The following is a 19661-nucleotide window of genomic DNA, read 5'->3' as shown; positions in this document are numbered from 1 at the left end:
AGCAAAATCTGCTCTCTTAAGCCATCTCCATATCCCCTTATTTACATGAACTACTTAAAACAGAATAAATATATTGTCCCATAATTTAAGTCGTAAAAAATCCACCATAGGTTAGATTAGCTGCCAACTGTTACCCAAATAGACAGGAATGGCACCACAGAGAACACCTTGCAGAATAACCCACCTCCATGGGGTGACCTTGCACAGTAGATAACATAAGAATAGAGGGCCTCCCTGGTGATACAGGGGTGAAAGTCTCAGTGTTATCAAACTATTAGCAGCCACTGCAGCATTAGTTCCATCCTAGGCCAGGGAGCAAACCCACATGGTGAAGCAGACTTCTCCTGCTGCACCCGCTGCTCCCCTCCCGCAGCGTATTTCAGTCAGTCTGCCTGTTTTGCTCCCCACTCTGTCTCTGGTGAATCCTCTTGCCCCACCCCCTGCACCTCTGGCCTACACCTCCATTCTTGTATACATAAATAAAGTAATCTTTGAAAAAAAAACATAAGAATAGAATACTGATAATTTGGATAACAGTCACCACAATGCTAGAGGAACAACTCCTGACAAAACAATGTGGATTATGAGAAAGCACTGACCATGTGACTCTGCTCACTTCTATTTAACCACCACAGAGCACCTGTCACTTGCACACTTGAACAAGCTAGATCTGTGTTTATTTTCCTGGGGTCTTTAATTTTTGATAAAACATTTTTTTCTGGATGTAAGAAAGTAACAAAAAGGTAAAGACAGATATAGGGTTACATTTTGGATTTATAATAAACTAGAACTTTGTATTTAAAAAAATTCAGAAAGATTAACTAGAAGTATCTTTAACATGTCCATAAATTGTTGACAATTAACATAAGCACACTACTACTTATGTAAAATACTTCAAACAAAATAAAAATGTCTATAGGTTAAAAATTACAAAAATACCAACATAGAGTATTTTCTCTCACCCACAAACAGAATAGGTTTTAACAGACTGGCTCAGGTACTGACAACAATTTTATTATATTTTATTAATTGTATACTGAAATTGATATTTATGGTAGTAATAACTTCACCATGATAGAGCATATCAGGCTAAATTCTAGTACTATAGCTTACAAGTCCATGATCTAGAAATGGTATGTTTATTTTGTAGGAAAGAGGAGTTAGGAGAGAAGAGTCTTCATGTACTTTAAAAAAAAAATGTTTAGAAATAAATAGTTCTAAAAAGTTGTAAAGAAAATTATCCAATTAGTCAAAATTGTGTGACAGTTTATAACTTTCTGAAAAAATATGATTTGCATATAAAAAGATAAAGCTTGCAACAAAGTGATCCTAAGAACAAGTCTGTAATTTAATTAGTGATGGGACCTTTAAACTTGCAGGTTGGACACTAAAATCAGGTGGATTCGTGAACTGAAAACCTCAGAGACTTGCCACTGTAATGGAAAGTTACTATAGGCAATGCCACAACTTGGGTGGGAAGTTTATAAGGAAAAAACAGGAAGTGATGCCAGGGATCACTAAAGGACACTTCTCCTTTGATTGCAGTGAGGCTCTGAGTGGCCTGAGGAGTGCTATGCACCCGGGGTGAGGCAGGGGGAGGCAGAGCATCTCTCAGATCAAGCCCATAACCTGTACTCACATGCTGACTTCCAAACCTGGGGGGGATCATGTCAGATTCGACAAAGTTCCTAGTCGGTGAGCAAATGCTCCAGAATGAGGTATGTATCACTGTGAACTTTTATTTCTGGATCATTCTGTACCAGGTATGCAAAAAGCCTGCTGCCTTTTTGCCCAAATTCACTCTTGGAATTTAAAATTTGGCTTTAATTACTTTTACAAAAATTTTATTTTGGCCGAGAAAGTTGCATTGTATTCAAGTTAAATTCATTATTACAATGGGTTTGGGTGGGTGGCTGGGTAGACGTGCAAACTCAGCAGTACACACTCTTATTCCTTCCACATCACCCATCCAGCCCCCACACATGTGTGACGTTTGTATGTTTTCCTCCTTTGTCATGAGCTATGTCAAGCTTTTGGATGTAGTGAACTGAAGGACTATAGGGTCCTAACTTCATGTTATTGCCTTTTTTGCAACAATTATAAAATTTAACCCATTATCCTCACCTTCCTATAAAAACAAACCCTGATGTATCACACTGTGAAAGAAGTTACTTGAAAATAATTTGAGGGCAGTGGCAGTACTGAGTTTTCCATTGCTCTGTCTCCAAATGATTATCAATATAGAGCAGATATTTTAAAAACCTTAAAATCATTCCCAGATTACAAGGTAATTTTACAGCTACATTTTTATGGCAAGAAAATATTAAGAAAAAATTAAGAAAAATGTGTAATTAGACAGTAAAGTTCACTAGCTTCTTTTCTCAAATATCACATTTTTGGTGCGACCTACCTAGAGTGTCTGCTGACCCCACCTACTGACACTTTATATTCCTCTTCCTTGATTTATTTTTCTTCTTATCACTTATTTCTATATAACGAGCTACATTTTTTTCTTAACTGGTTTATTGTCTGTCCTCACCAGAAGGAAATGTCCAAGAGGAGAGACATTTTTATTGACTGGTGTGCTTCTTTACTAGTAGTGCATTGGAGACTAGAATAATATTTGGCCTATACTTGGAGTTCAAAAAATATTTGCTGAATGAATGAACAAATCAATGAAGCCAGAGAGGTCAATTAAGGACAGACACAGTATAGAATAAAGCTTGATGGTGTAGGTTTTAGTTTCAAGTTTTGGATTCAAAGTTCACTTTTGGTTTTTATTGTTTACATTGTTAAGCAAGTTATTTACACACTCTCCCTTTCCTCATCTGTTAAATGGAGGAAATACTAGCGCCATCTCCTAGTATTTTGAGGACTAAATAAGATAATCCTTATGTAGAATTTAGCACTATTTCTGAAGTAGTAGGCAGTGAATGAATGTTAGCTAACAGTATTAACATTATCATCACTATAATGCACTATCTGCAATATCATTTTATGAGGGTAGCATTTGATAATTGTCAAGAATGGCTATATTTAAAATACTTTGGTAAATAACATTTTGGAGAGAATTCACAAATTATTCCAACTTCGTTACATTCTTTGGTCAGGCTAAACAATCAAATGATTCCACTATGCAAGGAGAATTTCTTCCTCCTTCCCTGTTCTGTGCAAGAATCTGAATTATAAGCTCAGAATGTCCATGTATTGCCTTTGGCCATTTGGCAGGGGGAGGGGGTTGTAGTGGGAATTTTGTTCTACCTACTCAAAAGCACAATTTCTGGGACTGAAAGAGATATTTCAGGAAGAGTGGGTGGGAGTTTCCTGGAAGTTACTTTGTGGTTTTGAATGGGTTGAGCTAAGTGATCGTTAAGGATTCATCTGACTTTCAAATTTTATTATTTTGCCAAATTAGTCTTTCAGGGAAAGGAGAGCAAGAAATGGTGAAATAGAAATTACCAATGAAATTCCTTTTTTTCATATATTCATTACTCATGTGTCCATTACATTGATTCGTTAATCCATTCCTTTGTTCTAAATATTTTGATTCTGTCTAAAGGTATTATGGGGAATACAAAGATAAATCAGATTTCATCTCTGTCACCATGTAGTTTGGTACCAGTGAGAGCAGACTGGAGACACTAGTGAAATGTCTTTTTTGTTGTTGCTATTTTCTGATAATCCTGGACTTACAGTTGCTTAATAGATGCACTGTCCAAAGTGGTAACCACTAGCTACGTGTCACTATTTATATTTACATTAATTAAATTTAAAAATTCATATCCTCAGCCCACTAGTCATATTTCAAATGTTCAATGGCCACAAGTGGACAGGTCAGAGAGAGAGCATTTATATCATCACAGAAAGTTCCATGAATCAGTGCTATCCCATAGAATATGAGTCGCTGTTAAATGTATAAGTAAAGAAGAATTTTCTGGATCCACCATTACCTGATACTAGCTAGCTTATTGAAGTAAACTTAATTGAAATGGTAAGCAATAATCATTAGCAGAGATTCCAAATTAGTTTAAAGGTACGTATGGTTCTGAAATTAATTCCAAACATTGGCTGTCCTCAGTGCCTTGTTACAGCTTCTTATTCCTGCCATTAGACAACAGCAAACCCCACATATGGTGCCCTGACTGGTCACATGATTTTTTAATATCCACATGATGGCACTAAAATGGCCTATTAGATTTACAGTGTCATTAACCTTCCAAAATAAAATGAGAGTCGGCTCTGGCAGGGGGAAAAAAAAAGTGTGACTGCTGTTGGGTTTTGGGTAACCAGTCTGTGAGGAAATGCTGACAGGGGTCAGTGTGACATCATCTTTCATTCAGCCCCAAAGCTGTCAGGCCTTCCCCAGATGTCTGAAACGCAGATATAAATTTTCATTATCCAGCAGCAAAGGGCCAGAGGTACACCAAATGAATTTTTTGCCAATCAAATTATAGCTCGTTGCCAGATTAAGTGTAAACGCTAATTTTGTGAAGTTTTCTTCTGGTCATTTATCTACAACTCCACGAAGTAACCTTCTGAAGCTGAAAAGATTTCTAAATCGAATTATTGTTTTTATAATCTCATTGTGGACACCACAAAATTGAATAAAAAGAAATTCCATTAAGAATGAACAGTGCCTTCTTCGATGGGACAATTAGATTTTTTTTACATTTTTTTAAAAGAAAATGCAAAGCCAGGGAATACTAAGGAATCAGAGAAGACATGACTTCACCATTCTGGGTCTCAGTTTCTCCATCTATAAAATGGTGGAACTGAATATGCTAAGCACTGATTCTGAGATAGAAAAGTGACTATATGACTATGTGATTCCTTGCTGGCAAATCATGTCCAAAATCCTATTTTTTAATATGAGAGTTGGGCACAAAATCACTCCAATTAAAAATTTTAATGGATTGTATAAATTCAGCAACATATTTGTCACTTGGAAATTAGAACTCGTTTTTCCTTAGAAATAATGTGATACGTGTACATCAGAGTCACACTTGGTGTTATAAAGAATAAGTACTGTATCATTGGAATCACAGTAATATTATATTCAACCACTCTGTTTACAATGTGTACTTATCTATGCACATAAGTATTCATTCTTTACTGCCCATGTCAGAAAATGCATCTCTGCTGTTTGAAACTCTACAGCCTCTCTACCTCTTTTAAGTTTCAAGCTGCTAGCTGTGATTCCTGTGATCTCAGTAGGACCTCCAGCAGAGAGCAAGCAATGGAATGGAGAGTGTGGCAGGAGAGTGAGTAAAAGATGTTCTGGGCTTGGATGGGAAAACAGTGAGGGACCTACAACTTTTGCTAGGTATGAAACTTAGAAACTCTTCTCAAGAAAAGGAAGAACAGCAACTCTAGAATTTTTTTCTGTGTTCTTAGAATGTTCTATTTCATTACTATTCCCTAGGGTTCTTTCCAGTTTTTTCACTTTTTAAAACATGTATGCTTTGTAGAAAATGACCACTTAGTTGCCAGGAATACCTAGTATTTGCCCTAAAACAAAGGAAAAACCGAACTATACACACTGGCTGTGGCACCTCATCCAGGACGTGGCAGTATATCTGTACTAAGGAATATGGAGGGGAGTAATTTAGAGGTTAAAGGGGGAGAGTAATCTGAGAGGAGATGAAAAATGGCAGCAATGCCAAGCCCATTTCACATCCACCTTCCCTTCTATCCCTCACCAACAAAATTCTGTTATCGAAGTATATGTCTAGACTAGCAAAGGAGTCTGTGGAAAACAAAAATCCAGCAGAGATAGAGTACATGAATAAGGGTTAAGTGGGTAGAAACTCAGACAATGGCAAGAAAGAGTCAGGTTGAGCTTCAGTGGTCATTCAACAATGCAGCCTCACATGAGCTGTTTCTGTGTGTGAATGGCTTGAGGGAAAAGCTATGGCATCTTCATGCTCTCAAAACACAGCCCCAACTCATTTAATAGGCCATGTCATTCACACATAGAAAAGCACAGTTCTATCCTAAGTCAATCACTTCAGTGGAAAACCACTATGCCTTCATCATCGTATCCAACAAACCTCTCGTGAGAAACCAGAGTGAGAACACAGGGGATAGGAATGGAGAGAGAAATATTTCCCCAACCCTTGCAAATACTGAGAGCCCGTTGTTGTTGACAGTGTGACGATTTCAAAATAGGTGGACTGAGTTAAAAACCTATGGTGCTTTTGATCTACCGGATATTGAGAAGTAAGGCAGTGGGGCCTACAGAAGATCAAGAAATGTAAAAACCCCCCTGGGCCAGAAGGCCATCCAGCCCTTGGCTAACACTGCAACAATCTGTTGGGTTGAGCATAAATGAAGGATACAAATTAGATTTCCCCAGAAAGCCACAAGACTAAACATTAAGGGGCAAGTTCTTGGCAAAATCTGAGTGTGTCTTTTCCAAAACCAAATTTCATTTAAAAATTTCACAAAGTCTGTTCAATATACTGGTCAGATTTTTCTCATAGTTAAATATGTGCTTCGACTTAAGTGAACAGTTTTCAGGTAAATTATGACATTGACAGTCATAATGAATTTATGGGCTCAAAGAACTCTAAAATGAGTTTTATGGGAAAGTAGTCTTGCTCATTATGAATAAATGAATTTAGCATGAGATTCACACAACAACATAATTTTTATATAAGGGAAAAATCAAAATACAACTAGATATAAGTGGGAAGTTATTTGGATTTCCCTTTCACTATCCCATAATCCACATGTTAAGAATTAATGTTAGCTAAGTAGGGATGCTTATAGAAGCATTCCTGGACTTCACCATATCCAAACCATTGGAGGTAGAATAGATTGAAGTGGGTAATGAGAGTAAGGAAGACCGCTTGTGCTTTGAGAAGTGACTCTAATCAAGAGCTAATGGTCTTAACTGTTATCTGCTTTCAAATATGGAACGCCAAATTCAAAAAAGATCCCAAAGCCAAGAGTACCCCATTCTATTGTCTTGTCTTACAGGTGTAGATGAACTATTAGATGACTTAAAACCCTTGCTTAAAGGAGCAGAGACTAGTAAGGGGGAAAAAGTAGCATACAATGGGGATTGTTCCAAAATGTACCTGTGAGACAGAAGGGAAATTGACAAAGAGCTCCTGACTTTAGCTTGTAAGTTTCCATTGTCTCTTTTCATCCACTCATTAAGTTAACAAATACTTTCTGAGCATACATTCCATCATGAACTACCTTAGATGATCAATTGTCCCCTTGTTCTCTATTCAAGGTGTGTTCCTCCCACCCTTTCTCTTCACTTTTTTAAATACAAGTACAAGGAGAGTGAAAGGAACATTATGGACATGAACTATTTCAAGGAATCATTATACATAATTTCATCTGGATAAAAAAGAAGGGACAGAAACAAAGTCTGATTTTCCACAGGGCTTATAGTAACTCAGAGTAGTTCCTTTACTAGATCTAGTAGAAAGATTAATATAACAATTAGTGATAAATACACATAAAACACTGCATCAATTTAAACTTTATGAATTTCATAGATTTTTACTTCCTAAACCTTAGAAATACATCATTTCTCCTTTCTGGTTCTGTGCCTGGAGCTAATATTTACCAAGCATCTACTATGGACCAAGGAGAGACAGTAATGTTTCCTATTTTATAAACAAGGAGATAAGTAATAGAAAATTCAGGTTAACTTGCCCAGGGTCATAAAGCTAACACTGTGAGGTAGGATTTAAACTACATCTTCCTCCTTTAGATACTTATAGACAGTGCAAGCAATTATATACTTGTTCCACGTACACGTGTATATATATATATATTATATACTTGATCAGTAATGGAATGAGCTATCAGAGTAATTCTCTGGGGTTCTCTTCATAAGATCTTAACTAAGGTTCTAATTCACTATAAGGAATGCAACTGACTTGTATTATATCTCAGAAATACACTACAAGCATTTTGATTCTTCCTCCGCCCTCATTTACCAAAGGTATTTTTTGTTTTGCTATATACATGACATTGGGCAGAGGAGTCTTTGAAGTCAGTTAGTTTGAGTAAAGGTATCCACAGATTGTAAAAGGGGACCCTTGCCCTTCTTGTATGAGGGATCTTCTGTCTCTTTACATGTGACCTTCAGTAAATCGCCAGGCACTGCAGTCTTCTGTGAAAAAGAATATTTTAACTATTCAAATTCACTATCCTGTCTACCACAGAAATAGTCCATGGTGATGGTTTACTAAGGAAGAAAGGAGTACGTCAAGAGTGTACAGAGACTAAATTTTTTAAGATTTATTTATTTGTGCATACGAGAACTGGGGTATAGGCCAGAGGTATGGGGTGTGAGAGGATTCACCAGAGACAGAATAGAGAACAGAACAGGCAGATTGACTGAAAAATACACTACTGAGGGGAGCAGCAGATGAGGCAGGAGAGATCTGCTGCACCATGTGGGTATCTCCTGGCCGGAGATCGAACTCTTGTTGCAGTGACTATGGATAGCTTCACAGATTGCATCTTAACCCCTTGCACCACCAGGGAGGCCCAAGAGTGTACAGAGACTAATTTAGCAAGAGTCTATTAATGGGAAAAGGGCATCAGCAGTTTTTTACTGAATAATCAATTTTTTTAAAAACTTTGATAAAAAATTCATGTGCTTTTTGTAATATTTTGATTATAAGATACATCAGAGAGAGAAAAAAACATATAAATGCATTTTGAACTTTGCAATTCTTATTTTTAAAATCCTGTCTCCTATCTTTTGTGTCTTTGGTACTATCCTATTTCAATACAACAGCTTATTTTCCTAAGAATTTGATAAGTTCTAGGTATCTGTTAAATGCTACTTATTGAGTTAATGTTTCTAACTAAAACTCTGTACAGATGTTGTCTTCTCTGTAGCAGATCATAAGCTCGATCGGTATCATCAGCATGATTGGTTTTCTGGCTCTGGGATTGGGGATGTTGGGAACAAGCTCTAACTCCGTCCAGGACCATAGGGAGCACCCTAGAGTGGTGAGAACTTTTAAGATCTCTCATAGCAATCAAAGTTTTGCCATTCCTAACTGTCAGGGTGGAGGCAGACTTTTTACCCAGGAAATGTGTTGGGAGGGGGGACATCAGTGAACAAACTCACTGCTATTGATACAGAACCGTGGAATAAAATAGTTTGTTTTGAAAAGGAAACAAGATTAGAAAAATGACAATATTTCATGACGAGGCACTTTTGTATGTTTCCAAAAATGGGAATCAGCATGTCGAAGGCAGGAGGGCAGCGCTGCCAAATTTGGGACTCTGTGGCCTGGCCGTGAAAGTGAAGCCAAAACAAAGGGTGCGTTGGGAGCAGTGTCCGCAATGGGAACAATTGTTTTCTCATCTGAGAGTCTTTCTCCCAGAGTTCAAGAACAATCGAGACACATGTATTCAAAGGTCAAGGGAGCAGACAATGCTGGGAAAGCCAGAGAATGCAGAGGCCAGCCCCGGTGCTTCTGTCACCACAGAGAGAACCAACAAAAGTCAAAGGAGCTCTAAGCAATCTGATTAGAACAATCTTGCAGCGTTCCTGAGCAATTTCTGTGGTTTCCACTGAGTTCCTCCTCTACTGTAGTCTGTGCCGCAAATCTACCACAGATTTGGCTAACCAGAATGATTTTCTTAAAAAGAATTATCTATGGTGGTTTAGCCATATTTCGGGTGATACTACAGTGGGAAGTCATAATGGAAATACTAGCGCATGACTTGATTTTTCCTAACCTCAGTGCAATACCTGCTGTCACTTAAATGTGAAGTGAGCTTGTGAAGTCGTTCATTATGCAGGGGAGTATGAGATCAAGGAATAAAAAGGAAAGTAGGAGAGAGCAGATTAGCATGATCTTATAAACTATAATTTATGCAGAGGCCGGTATTTCAAGAGGTTTAGAAAAAAAGAGTTGTATTTTTATAAGACTACAGTAGACTTTTGCAGGAAAGTAGTATATGAAATAAAAAAACAGGATAAAAATAGGACAGAAATTTATGAAGTAAATCCAGAGATGTGATTATAGCCTCACACTAAAGACACTACAATTAACCTCAAAGGCATTCCCTTGCAAACTTCCCTTTCCAACATAAGTCACTCCAGCCAAAGAATAATATTGTCAGGCTGAAATACTGCATACTTGGTGTGAGTCTAAAAATGTTTCAACTTTCTTCATTTTGTTTTTACTGCCAAGTTGGACAGCATTAGACAGCTCTTCTGAAGCAAGAAGTATATAATAGTTTGCAGTTTTAAAATTTTTGGTTTATTAATACTCTTAACTCAAATGCACCTTTAAAATTGCCAGCTGGGCCGTACTTTGAGCTCATGCTATGGACCAATACCTTGACTTACCGTCTGTGAGAACACTGGGCATAGTGAAGATGCTGCTCAATGTTTTTTTAAATAAAACACAAAATCAGGGGCCACTTGGGGGTATGACATGTTTGTCTACAAGGTACTATCCACATCTGTGAAATGCTTAGTAGCCACACAAGGACCAGAAACTGTGATCTCTAATTGGCCATGGCATGTGCTGTCTGGCCTTCTGACCAGAGAGTCCGGTGACCAGAAAGCCTTAATCCTTGATGCCCAGAGAGGCTGAAAATACTGTCTGAGGTCAGGGTGACCACCACACGGGGTGAAGTTCCTTCAGATGAATGTAGACCATGAATGATCAGGAACTGGGTTCTGGATTTGCATTCTATTTTTACCACTCTTCACAGTTTCTGATCCCTTGTGTAGGTTGATATGAAAACCTAGGCCTCATTAGGGGTTTAGTAAAGGCAGCTATTCTAATCATAACCTGGAGACAGCAAGCATGAGTGTGAGATTCTCTATCTCAGAAGACTCCACACTAGGCCTTATTGTGCTTTTAAATCAGGGACCTCCCTGGTGGCACAAGGGGTTAAGACGCACCACTGTGAAGCTATCCACAGCCACTGCAGTACAAGTTCGATCCCTAGCCAGGGAGGTGACCCACATGGCGCAGCAGACCTCTCCTGGCTCTCCTGCTGCTCCCCTCAGCAGTGTGTTTCAGTAGATCTGCCTGTTCTCTTCCCCACTCTGTCTCTGGGGAATCCTCTTACAACCCTGCATCTCTGGCCTGCACCCCAGCTCTTGTATGCATAGATAAATAAATCATTAAAAAGAATCATACTAATAGTCAGAAACTACTTTTGAACCAGTTGATGGATTCTTTATCTTTGAATTATTTCATGGCATAATCTAATGTGATTTAAAATATTTGTGCAAAATGGAAACAATTTCTAAAACTAAGCAAAGACCAAATAAAAGATTAAAAAACACCAAAGAGCTCAATGTAATTACATTTTTGAGTTGTCTTCCTCCATTCCAAAGTATTTTCTGTAAAGGAAGAAATGCTTTGAGGGCTTTTTGTAGGTATACTTTGATTTTTTTGAGGGCCTTTTGTAGGTTTTCTTTGATTTTATCTTCCATTTGACAGAAAAATTCTCTGGTGTCTTGAGGCAGCTACTACTTCTCAGAATCCACTAACTCACATACTTACCTCATTTCCCTCTAGGCCAGTCACTTAAATCCACCATCCTGCCCTTTTCCCGAATGTTCTATTTTAGTGCCAAAAAGAAAAAAAAAATTCTGTCTCACAGCTCCCTATGTCAAGTCTACCGATTTTTCCTTTCACAGATACATAGGCTAGGAAGCATCTTACCTCCCTTATTACATGAAGATTCAGTGATTGAACTTCACACAGAAGACCATTATCTTCTCCTTGGGAAGTGAGACTAAATGTTTCATGGGTCATTTTATAACTAGGCCAATCGTCCTAAGTTCAGATGAACTGCTACTTAACTCATTACTACCTAATTTCTCATTTTTAAAATTGGTCTATTCAAAAGAGGTTTAAGGACCATCTATTAACTATCAGGCTTAAAATTAAGTTTCTCCTGAGATCTCCAGCTCATACATGTAGTTGTTTTTTGGAATGGCTTAATCCTACTCTGACAGAACCCATAGCAATAGGGATGAACTGGTTTGCCACAAGGTTTCTGTTAAAAAGAAAAAGGTGAAGTTTTTTTTTTTTTTTTTTTTTTTACCTTGTGGGTCTGGTCAACTTCTACTGTAGGCTACTTAAATTTTCCTTCTTATTTGATAATTTAGAGGGTCAATCATTTTTTACCTTCCTAATGAAGAAGATGAGTTGAGTTACTTCCACATAAAGAATTGTTTATCTCTCCCTTCCTGGCCCCACAAGGATCTGCAGTGATTTTTCCCACTATAAACACATTTTTTTCCCTTAGTATTAAAATAATATAACTTATTGTAACTTGCCTTTGGAATTTTCTCCTTTATTAATTCAATGCTCATAGACACCTTTTCCTTCATTCCATCATGAAAAGTATTTCTTCTACAAAGAGTTTCCAGAATGTCCTTAGCTGAAATAATAGTTCTTACCATTCTAGATGCTATAACATCTATAGTCTTCATCTCTCACATTTCTTACAACTGTAACCTTCTTCTATTTTTCTTGTTTATTGTGTCTATTGAATCAGATTGAAAGTTTCTCAAAAGAAATTCAATGCCTGTACAAATGTACATATAGTATTTAGTAATTTCTCATTCATTCATCCATCCATTTCATTCATTCATCCATTCATTCATTCATTCATTTATTGAGCACCCGGTTATACTGGGCAGGAGGCTAAGTACTGAGGATGAAGTAAACAAGACACACACATTCCCTGCCTTCCAGGAGCTTATATTTTGGGAGGGCAAAAGGGGAGGGATACACCATAAGGAAATACATAAACTGACAAGCTACTTATGGGCCATGGTGAATGTTATGAAGGAAATAAAACAAACAGGATGATGAGATTAGGAGAAACAGAAAGAGGAAACCTTAGACAGCTGTGGTCAGAGAAGTCTCTACTGAGGAAGTGATATTTGAGCCAAGACCTAAAGGATGGGAATGAACCTTTCACACAAAAAGCTGGGAGAAGCGTCTCAGAAAAGGAACATCTTTAAGAAGCAGAAAGGAAGCAGGCTGGTTGACATACATGAAGTGAGTGAAGGGGAGCGAGATGGAATGTTTGGATATTATTTCTCAGAGCAAATTCTCAATATTTGGTATGGGATGCTTAGTGAAATGGCATGCAAATGTATACATTTACCCTGTATACTTGAACAGCATCCCAAAGTTTAGAAGCAGAGTCTTTTTCCCTTCTAAATATCTCACCCTGTGTCTTTTCGGCACAGAACATTGGAAAGTGGATGATGCCACATTAAAACCACTCTTGCTCAAGTTCTGAGTAGCCCAAGCCAACTGTACATGGCCTTGTGGCACAAGGAGACAACATTACTCCTAGTCCAGTGACTGTAGGTCAAAATGACTGGCCAGTGTAGCTAAGCCCATTAGAGACTTCAAAGCTTTTCCTCTTCTCTGGTCATGTGAGAAGGAATTCAGTTCCAGGGTTTTGTGAATTTCTCATTTTTCTCTTGAATTCACCTTTTTGAGTTATTCTAAATTCTGGTAGGTTTCAACAAGACTATACCAAAAATTGCCATTTTGAAATCATTCTATAACAAAAGTGAAAAATGACTTGGATGCTAGTATCACATCTTTTGAAATTTTCCAGCTCTACTACTGTAACCTATTATTTGCTGTCCTTCCAAGCATGATATAAGCAAACCACAACAAAAGGTTTTGTTAGGAGCCAACTTAATCGCTGAAAGGTTGATCTTTAAAAAAAAAAAAAAAAAAGGGAGAAGTCTTCAAAGAACTCATGTATTACAACTGGCATGAGAATCACAGTGAACTGTGAATTTGGAGAGAGTAACATCAGACACATCAATAGCAAATAACTTGTTTACAGGAGGAAATGAGTCGCAAAGGGAGTATAAGAGACTATAGCCCTATTTTACATCAAAATGCAGTAACTCTTTTAAAAAACATATATATGTATATACCTCTTTCTCTACTAGATTTGTGGTGTGGTTTGGAAATGAGAATTCTTTAAAATAAAATTCTTGAAAAGATTTTTTTTTTAACCACACTATTCAAACTTCAATGAATATTTGATTCAGGCCCCAAACACTGTATGTTGCCAGTTTTTCTTCAGCATAAACTCAACTATGTCCTTGTGCCAAGCTGATTTTAACAACGTTTACCTTTCTAAGCAGCCTTTTCATGTACATTTACTTGAAAATGGCATCTCAGCTTCTTGTCACCTCATGTTCTCTTCCAGACCATTCACCCAGGTCAGTTTCCTGGCAGGTCCTCAACTAGCAGTTGGGGGTTCTTCGTGGACTGAGTTTGGAGTAATTATGCTCTGTAATTGTGGACTTGGGGCCTGTCTCCCAGTCAAGATGAGAAATGCCAAGTCATTTCCTGTTTTCAAATCCAAACGAAAGATACTGTCGTCTGATACCAGTTTTCCTACATTTCAATTATTGTGGGACATTCTGGAGCTGCCTTTGAAAGACCCTCTTTATAGTACCTGGGTCCCCAGTTTAATGGTCAATCCTGGACTGACACTAGAGAATACAAAAGCTGATTCGAGTGATCACATTCGATAACTCTTCAAGTCATTTTGCCTCAAGTATGGAACCGGGGTCATAGGGACCAGCCTCTGGGGATGGACTGCGTGCCCAGTGCTTTGTAGGCGCAGTTGGGCATCTGCAAAAGAGGGAGGTGAAAGACATTTGGCACATGTTAAGGGCAAAGCACCTTCTCTTAATTGTACAGATCCTTGTATTTTACAGCACATTAAAGTTTAAAAGGAAAGGTAGCAAAATTGAGCATCTGTTTTTTTCTCATATAAATTCGACTCCTAATAAATACTAAGCAGTTTCCTCAGACCCAGTTGTGGGCAGATAAGCAGTTCCATACACATAGAACTAATTGCAGTGCTCTCTAAACCTCACTCGACTGTCTTTTTATTTCTCTGCCAGTGAAACCAGCTTTTAGCAATTGGGTTTTGGGAAAGATGACATCTCAGAAAAGAAGCATAGCCAACATAAACAGGGCTAAGATGGAGAATAATACTAAAAATTATTCCTATTTATTCCATATTACAGTGCCTTCCATTGTAAAGAGCACTCGGCACCTAAATTAGTCACAGTAACACGGTTTTCATGCTGGAAATGAACCTGCACGTGTCCCCCCAGTTTCCTGACTTTGGAGAAGTAAAGTATGCATTGCTGGTTATCAGATTTTTAAATGTATTTCCCTTTCACATTCACTTATTTCTCTTGAAAGTGACACAAAATCTGTAACATAGCAGATAAGGTTACAACCTGCCTGTTACATTTTATAGTGACAGCTGTATAACTTTTAAAAACTGAAATGTAAATGTATCCCTGCAGGTCAGCTTCCTAGAGAAAAGTCTTGATGGTATACTTTTCTGCCAAGCAGATGAGACATCTTTGGGAGGGGACCCACAGCTCTAATAATAGACAAGAGTGTGAAAGGGTGTGATTCCCAGCTCCAAAGAGGTGCCCTGTGCCATCGAGACCATAACCATTGAGAAAGATGTCAAGAGCCACTGGCTCTTTTCTCTGCTTTTTTGGTTGGGAGACAATCAGCATTCATTCAGATTCTTCAGTCCCTTTAAGTTAAACAAATTTAATTAAACTCTCAATTTAGGCAGTTATGTCATTAAGAAAGTGACAGAAAGAGAAAGAAGGAAGACTTAAGACAAGGATGCAAAAGCCATTTAGAAGAAAAAAAAGGAAAGGGGAAAGAAGAAATGCAAAAGGAAGGAGGGAGAGTGGAGGCAAGGGAGGAAGGCTGGCAAAAAAGAAGGGATGGAAATGAGGGAAAATCATGTACTTTAAAGTCCCGGTTGGTTAAGAAATTCTAAAAAAGCATATTAAAAATCCTTTCATTATTTGCAACCACTAAGTTAATCTGTTTGTGTGCAAATCATTTACTTGCCATTGTGTAAGTTGAAACAGTAGCCCAACTTCCACCTCTTTTTTGTCATTGGCTTTTATTCTTGGCAGTATTTCACATTTCAACCTGCTCACCATATGTGTACATACTTCTGCTTTCTTTGCCACTAATTGCTTCTTTTTTGACAATACCATCTATATGTGCATAGTATATGGCTGTTTTTATCACTCTAAGCCTATTAATGCTCAGACTTATGGTTCCCAAAGGAATTAAAATTAACCAGCTCTCTAAATATTGTTCATGAGTTGGAAAACTCCTGTATTTTAGAATCTAACTTCAGTTGTTTTTAATTGGTTTGCAATATTTCACCCTTCAGGGCTTGCCCTTCACTTTTCAAAGTATATATTTAAAAAAATTTATGAGAGTGATATGAAAGGCAAAAGTTGGAAAAATAAACACTTCTTTTGGACAATGATAGTACTTATTCTATGATTTAAAGCCTGATTTTATAGTTTGGTAGAGACTAAATGCTTACTCACTTTCCACAAACTTCTATTATCATCAATGAGGTTTTTACCTGCAAAGAAGCTGCCAGTCTAATGTGCTCAGAAACACAGGCTCTGCATAAAGCAAATTCTCTTTTGATGAATTTCTCTTTTAGAACTAGAGATCCCTAGTAAGTAAATTTATTTGTGAGCATGTCATAATATGTTGCTGTTATTTCTAGGATAGGAAAAGAGATTTCCTTTTACTTCTTAATTTTTGAAGAATGGAAACTTTGTATAACCCATAAAATAAATCACTGACAAAATGTGAAAATCTCAACAAACCATATATTGTTTATCACAAGTGTACATGTGCACACACACACACACACCGCACACATACACACAGCTCCCAGGCATATTAGTGGTGTTACTATTCCTTAACAATAAGGTGACATGTTCCATGTCTAAATTGCAACATATCTAAATTAGAACTGCTATGTATCTATTGCCAAGGCAGAGGAAAATAGTAAACTTTTTTTTAAAGATTTATTTATTCATTCATACAAGAACCGGGGTTCAGGCCAGATGCGCGGGAGGGTGAGAGGATTCACCAGAGACAGAGCCAGGAACAGAACAGGCAGACTGGCTGAAACACACTGCTGAAGGGAGCAGCAGGCACGACAGGAGAGGTCTGCTGCACCAGGTAGGACCCTTGCCGGCTGGCCGGGATCGAACCGGCGCTGCAGAGGCTGCAGACAGCTTCACAGCACTGCGCTCAACCATCTGCATCACCAGGGGAGTCCCGGAAAATAGTAAACTTTTATAGAAAAAAACAAATTAATGAATATATGTATCATAGTCATGGAAACATAGATCATTTATATCTTCATTCTTAATTCCCTCAAGTAATGAAGATTGCAATCTCTCACTTTGTGAGGTCTAGATTAAACCATTTTGCTTGAAATAAAATGGGTACTATCAAGAACTTGGTGGGCCTCCCTTGTGGTGCAGGCGGTTGAGTGCAGCGGTGTGAAGCTGTCCACAGTCTCTGCAGTGCGGGTTCAATCCCAGCCAGGGAGCTACCCACATGGCATGGCAGAACTCTCCTGTCTTGCCCACTGCTCTCCTCAGCAGTGTATTTCGTCAGTTTTCCTGTTTGGTTCCCCACTCTGTCTCTGGTGAATCCTCTCGCCCTCCTGCACATCTGGCCTATAGCTTGGTTCTTATATGAATGAATAAATAAATATTAAAAAAAGAGGAAAAAAAAAGAAACTTGGAGCAAGTACATAAACTTTGGGAATTCTGCTCTAACCATGACATTTCAAGAAGAAACTTTCTCACAAGTAAAACTTCTCTTAGAACATTTCCATAGAAGTAACCATAGATGACTTGCTACTTTCAATTAATATTTATTAAATAAATGAATGAAGGAGAAATGAATGAAAATGTGGAGAGATAAAACCACATGAGAACATCAACCCAAAGTCTATAAGAGAAGAAATCCATTCTTAGACTGATTTTAAATAAGCTTTTAATGTTTCACATTAGCTGTCATGTATATTTTCCATATTTGACCAAAAAAAGTTATTCCAAATTCCCAAATGTGGGTGTTCTGTGAGCATCTCAAAGAGCTCTCAGAGGGAAAGAGTAGCCAGACTAAGATTAGTTAATGCTTGAAATAACTTTCTTACTTTATGCAATGGTACTTTTCTCTGAATAAAAAACATATTTGGATAGTAACAAGCGGCAAATGATTATTAATTGTGAATTCCAAAGTTAAGTACTTTTGACTTTGTGTGCATGAATATTGAGACAATTTAGTGTGCTCAGATGTTCAACAAACATACCGTTTTCTTTCATCTACACAGTCTGTCACTTGACTTTTGACCTTTCATTTGGCACTGTCCTGTCATTTCTTTGGTTTTGCAAATTTTGCTTCTCACTTGACCTCTCAACTGTGACCCTTCACTTGACCTGTGGACTCATAAATTCTTCAATCTCATACTTGTAATTGAGGAACAAATAAACAAAACATCTGGGTGAAGCTCCTCCTGAATTAAGTCTGTGTAGATGAAACATAGAACCAAACACTTTAGGAGTCGATAAGTAATGTAATATCCTTTAGGATGATATGTGATTAGTAGAAAAGACCTTTTTTAGAAATCACTATAAAGCAAAATGAAACATTTTTACATAACTGATACTGAATTTTATCATGTTATTACTCACTCATTGGTGTCAGAGCTATTGGCTAAGTAGACATCGAAACATTTACCCAGATAAAGATTGCGTAATTCACTGTAATAGACAGTATAACACTGGGTATATTTTAAGTGCTATCTGATCACCCTTAGTCCTTCACTTTCCATAATACAGTTTTATTATCTCCCTAGCACTAATCACCATTTGAAATAATCTTTATTGATGTGCTACCTGTCTCTCTTCATTAAAGCTTCATGAGAGCAAGAAATTTGTCTGCCATGGTAAATATTGATTCCCTATCACCAAAACAAAACAAAGCCAAAACCCTGGAATCTTCCAGTTGTTGAATGAACGTATTTCTGGAATGAACACAGAACTGTCTACTATAAATGCAGGTGTCCTTACCAAACAGTGTTTCACATGATTATATGCCAGAGCAAAAGTCTAAATTGAATCTTACCAGCTAATTTTAAAGTTATAATTAGTCTATCTATTTTTTTAATTATATCTTTTTTTTTATTGAAGTAGCATTGGTTTATAACACTGCATATGATTTGGGGGTATAGGTTTCACCTCTTTAGATATGTGTAGCCACACCACATACCATCACCAAAGCAGCAATAAAAGCAGTTATTTTTTAATGCCCAATACCCTTTGAAATTTTCCTGGGGTTCTCAATATTGGCCTCTAATTTCATTTGTTTAAACTCTCTATCACTGAGATATCTTTCTCCTACAAGACTTCTTCAAAAATCTCTCAACTTAGTAAATGCTGATAATTATCCTCAAATTCCAGCTCTAATCTGAATATAAGAGTGAATCAAACTTCTTGCTAAGTAGAATATAATGATGTTTCTTTCACTAAGATGTCTGGATTCATATACTAGGAGATTAGTTTCAATTCACAGTCATATGAAAGGAGTTATGAACATCATGAGAGAACATCAAATCTAATGTCTTGCTACCTAAAATCACCACAAAAATTTTACACTTAGATATATTCAAGCTAAAACTTACAATGCACTTGAGATTTCCCTAAGGAAAACCCAGGCAGAAACCACAAAACAAACAAAACCCTACAAAGCTAGCTCTAACAAAATAATTGCTATAAA

The 19661-nt window shown here is 37.4% G+C and overlaps 1 protein-coding gene across 7 annotated transcripts in view; it reads right to left on the bottom strand.

Moving 5' to 3' along the window:
• The window catches only part of MECOM (MDS1 and EVI1 complex locus), a 578367-nt gene that overhangs the window by 129141 nt on the left and 429565 nt on the right, over nucleotides 1-19661 (bottom strand). The window lies entirely within an intron of this gene.

This window comes from Talpa occidentalis, unplaced genomic scaffold (genome assembly GCF_014898055.3).
Source record: "Talpa occidentalis isolate TD23 unplaced genomic scaffold, MPIMG_talOcc4v2.1 talOcc4.4, whole genome shotgun sequence".
NCBI classification, from domain to species: domain Eukaryota; kingdom Metazoa; phylum Chordata; class Mammalia; order Eulipotyphla; family Talpidae; genus Talpa; species Talpa occidentalis.
This window is presented reverse-complemented; position numbering and strand designations above follow the sequence as displayed.